The sequence below is a fragment of the Marmota marmota genome, unplaced genomic scaffold (assembly GCF_001458135.2).
Source record: "Marmota marmota marmota unplaced genomic scaffold, marMar, whole genome shotgun sequence".
Classification (NCBI taxonomy): Eukaryota; Metazoa; Chordata; class Mammalia; order Rodentia; family Sciuridae; genus Marmota; species Marmota marmota.
In genome coordinates this window covers 20043414-20048269 of record NW_026000229.1, presented here as the reverse complement: position 1 = coordinate 20048269, position 4856 = coordinate 20043414, and the positions used below count along the sequence as shown (strand labels likewise).

The following is a 4856-nucleotide window of genomic DNA, read 5'->3' as shown; positions in this document are numbered from 1 at the left end:
GGAAACCAGGTACTTAGAATTTAAGCAACATATAATCTATGTGGATAAGGAGGCATACTACACTTTATAAAACCATCTAGGAAAATTGTGAGAGAGTACATAATTAGGGACTATGGTATAGCTTTTCTAGTCCAAAGGGACACTTTAATGCAACGAAGATCTGCTTTTAAGTGGCCCCCAAATTTTGTATAGTATGTCTCCATGTCCAGATGTTTCCTCTTGCATAGAAGTACGTTCTCTGAGTTCTTATTCCAATAATTTCATCTTTCTAATTCTGACACAAATGCTTCCTCCTCCTCAAAGCCTTCCCCGACCTCCTAGATAGAATTAGCCTATGTTCTCGATGGCGTCCTGCCTGTGTCTCTACTGTCTTGGAGCACACTTTGTGAGTTAAGGATGCTGGTTTGGGCAGAGGTGGGCAGGGTGAAGTGGACATATGGTGCCTTCCTCCTTTCCAGGCTGCAAGTTCCTGGCTCCATATCTCCAGCCTCCAGTGCTAGTACTGGCACGTGTTAAAGGTTTTTGCAATGAAAAAATAAATTAACGTTCTGAAAGGGAGGCCACAGCTTCCTAAGATGCCCAATGTTATCCCATAAGGGTCTTTCCTAAGCTTGAATCCTGGAATTTTGGAGGGAGGGCACCAGCAGTGAAGAAAATAGGTAGAAGGGAAGGAGGGGGCTGCACCAGCTGGTGCCTGAGGGTTGCTGACTTCACCCTCCTGCATCAGAACAGGAAGCCCCTGACAACAGTGGCCCCTCTGTCCTCTCATCCCCTCCCCACTTACTTGGCTTTGTTCACCATTTTCCATTTGTGCTGTGATTTCTTCCCAAGGGCTGCCTTTGGCATCACTACGAATCAGCTTCTCTCTGTGCATAAAAGCTGATGAAAGTGCGGAGGAGTAGAAGCCGCATTTATTAGGACTTTTCTGGGTGCTTCTCCTCTCCTCCAGGGCCTTTACCCTGGCATGCTGAAGGACAGACCCAGGTCTCTGAGGCCTCCCACCCTGGAGGTTTATTCTTTGCTTAGGCATTGGCCTCATCTGAGTCCGTGTTCACATGCAGGCGGTGTAAGACACAAGGGTTTGAGAAGATGTAAAAATCCCCAGTTTCTTTTCCCACGGTTTGACCTTAGGCCATTGAGCTAGCCCAACAGTGTTTCAGTTCACTCCTCTATAAAACTCAGTCTAATGACGCTTCGCCTAACTCGTGGAGGAGTGGCGAGGCTTAATTAACCAATGCTCATTTCTCTCAGCACTTTGGACATCCTCCATGGGCACAAAATTATGTTATTACTTGGAATAATAATAATAGTTTCCCCTAATAATTCTGTGTTATTATTGCATTTAAGGAACTGTATTAGAGGCCTTCTGGAACTAGTTTAATACCTATAAATGTCTCTCCCTGGCAAAACAAGGGAGTATTGCCTGGTGATTATGGTTTGTCTTACATTTCAAAACTAGTCCGTTTAAACCCTCAGCAGAGTCCTTAAACCAGCGCCTGGCCAAGGGGGACCTCTTTTGATCTCTATCGCTGGACCACTGAAAGCACTTAACTTCAGCAAAGCAGCTTGGGTTCAAAAGCCTCCGAGTTGGCAACTCTAAAGGCCCAGCCTAAGAATGTGAACAGATAGGCGCAGAGGAAAGATAAGCAACCCACCTTCCTCCACAGCCAGAGCAAGGTGCTGGGGTCGCAGATACCATCACCCGTGCCCCCTATTTACTCCCACCAGTGTCCTCTGGCTCTTTGAGTCAAGTTTAAACTCCTCCCCAAGGCTTCCAGAACCCTCCAGCGCCTCAGTAGACACCCTCTCCTTGTCCTCTCTTCCCCCATTCTGATCTTAAAAAATTTTGTTTGTCATTGACAAAGAATAACTGTACATACTTATGGGTATGATGTGATATTATGGTACACATTTACACTGGGAAATGAACACATCCATCATCTCACGTGCTTGTCATTTCTTTGTGTGAGAGCATGTAAAATCTAGTCTTCCAGCGATTTTAAAAACACAGTCCCTCCCCTTAACTGCAGAGAATGCATTCCAAAACCCATCTGAGTGTCTAAAACCTTGGGTAGGACCAGATCCTATATGTACTCTGTTTTTTCCCCGTACATACACACTTAAAATTCCTCTTCCATCTTAATGAAGCTTTTATCATGTACTGTGTGGTTGTGACTCTTGCATTCTGAGGTGCAACAGCAAAATTTTATTTTTCTTTCATCACAGTCTCATGAATAGATTTGTTCTGGGCTGGGGATGTGGTTCAGAAGCAGAGAACTAGCGTGTCCAATGCCCCAGCTTTGAATCCCAGCCTACACACACACACCAATGTTTTCTGACTACAGATCTTAGCAATATCAGCAGGTGATTTTTTTTTTCTCCTGTCCTTATCGAGTACATTTACTCTTTCACGTAAAGAAAGCTCTTCATGGGTTCCCTTTGGCATATTGGAATTGGCAGGACCACTACTCTTGTGCTTTGGAGCCAACATGAAGTAAAGTAAGGGTCACTTGAACACAAGCACTGTGATACTCCAACAGTTCACCTCATAACCAACACATTGACTAAGCAGCTCACAGGTGGGTAATATATAGAGTGTGGATATGCTGGACAGAGGGACAATTCATGTCCTGGTAGGGTGGACCAAGACAGTGCCAAGAGTTCATCATGCTACTCAGAACAGCTGGTAATTTTAAACTTGTGAATGGTTTATTTCTGGAATTTTGGACCTCTATTGACCATGAGTAACTGGTCATGGAAACTGAGTGCATGGAAAACAAACTGTGGATAAGGGCAAGACTACTGCACACTATCAACTAATGTCAACATGTGATGCAACAGGTCACCAGAACTCATTGATTCTGTCTCCATCTTGATCTATTATTTCTTCAAAGACACCAGATCCATGTTCTCGTTGCCTTCACACACCCTGTTCCTGCCCAGCAAGCTCTTCTTCCTTGTCTTTATTTTCAGTTCTCAGGTAGATGTTGTCTCCTTCCAAAGTCTGGGCTGAGGCCCGTTTTAGGTGCACCCATAGCACACTGTGATTGTCCTCTGCATCAAAGCACATGGCAGACACTCATGCTTGCTGTTTCCTTTCAGGCTTGCCCATGCACCTCTGTCCTTGGGGCATAATCCATGCTAGTCCTGTGTACTGGGTCTGTACACACTAGGTGCTTACTCAATGTTTGCTGAACAGAAGAAAATCATTTGCTTCTCTTTTTGCTTATATCCAGTTCTCTCATATTCTAAACCTCTATCCCAATGCTAATCTTTCCTTACCTTTAACTTTAGCAAAGCAGCTTTTTTTCAATGCCTAACAGCTGACAATTCTAAAGATTCAACCTATAAAGCCTAAGAGATAGGCACAGAGGAAAGATAAGCACCCCAACCCCCACAGCCAGAGCATGGTGCCTTCTACACCAACCACAGGTGAGTGAATTGGATGAAGAAGGGAGAAAAGAGAGAAGTAGATTCCTGAAGGGAGATAAATATAATGCAGACCCTGGGGATTAGAAACAAGGGAAAGTGAGAAAGGAAGAAGAATATCTGGAGGGGAAGATCTGAAATGAAAGCAGGGAAGAGTGTAGGAATTTTAATATGCTAAAATTCTGAAAATAAAATCATCCTTAAGTTATACTTTTTAGGAATCTTCCTTGTAAAAGAAGTGGGGTAGAAAGGAGAAGCCTGTTAGTATTCTTTATGTACATTATCTCCTTAGTCCTTGTACTCACCCTATTTGACAGGAATTTGAGCCATATTTTACACAAGACAGGGAAGCTCAGAAAGGTGGAGCACCTTGCTCAAGGTCACACACTTTGCTTCATTAGAAGTACAGGATGACTGTTCCACTGGTAGAATGTCCTTCTTTTGGGATTCTGGAATCCTTAAAGATCCTATTTCTTTGGGATGTAGGGGAAAAATGTGTTATCTAATAACTGAGAACAAAAGTAACTTAGCATCCTGTTGGTTGTTAAATGCTGCACCATAAAGAGTGGTTCCTTGCTTTTTTATGAAAAAAAATTCCTACTTACTCTCATCAGAAGAAAAGTGAGTTGAACTGACTTTGCTTGGCTGTTGGTTTGTCTTTCCTATGATTGGCAGGTGTCCCAGAGTACTGTGTATATAGGCCCAGCAAGAAAGTTGCTAAGTCCTTGTTGCTGCAATATTTTCCATCAAGGTCTGGGCCAGGCAGACAAAATTGTGCTTATGGACTTCAGCAAACTCAGCACAAGGAAGGCCAGTGGGCATGCTGAAGAACTGCCTCTCCAACATCTTGTCCTCTCCTACAGACTCAGTGACACCAATAAGTAGATTCTTGAAGTCCTGTGCATTTGACATCTAAATAACTTGGTCTCACTCTCTGGTTTTCTGTATCTAAATTTCCCCTCCCTTTGGGGCATGAGATTTAAAAGAAGGCTCTTGAGCAGAGCAAGCAACAGTCTCGTCTTTGATTTATGCTATTACTGGAACTGTAGTCCTTGAAAGCAATTCCGTCACTACTGTAATGAGGACGGAGCTTCCGTTAACTAATAAATCCTTCAGGAGTGTGTTTCGATGCTGTTGAACTTTTCATTAAACCATGATGTACAAGAAGGAAGAAAGATTTTAAAATAACATGATGCAGACACACATCCACGGTGGAATTAGTCAAGGCCTAGGAACATCATGTGTAAGACAGCCTATTTGACAATCAGTAATAACACATTTCTCCTGCAAATACCAGGTAACTTGGCCTTTCTTCATTCCTGGGCCTGTCTTTGTACAGGGAAGGGAGAGAACTAAAACCTATCTGTGATTCAATCAGAAAATGCAAATGAGGTCAAGTTTCTTACAGGCTTGTGAGATTTCCCTAG

The 4856-nt window shown here is 43.2% G+C and overlaps 1 long non-coding RNA gene across 1 annotated transcript; it reads left to right on the top strand.

Moving 5' to 3' along the window:
• The first annotated feature begins 2906 nt into the window (after window positions 1–2906).
• Window positions 2907–4558, top strand: LOC107137785. Its single transcript, XR_001502924.2, has 2 exons — window positions 2907–3432; window positions 4105–4558. It is a non-coding gene; the product is annotated as an uncharacterized LOC107137785 (long non-coding RNA).
• Window positions 4559–4856: the final 298 nt, after the last annotated feature.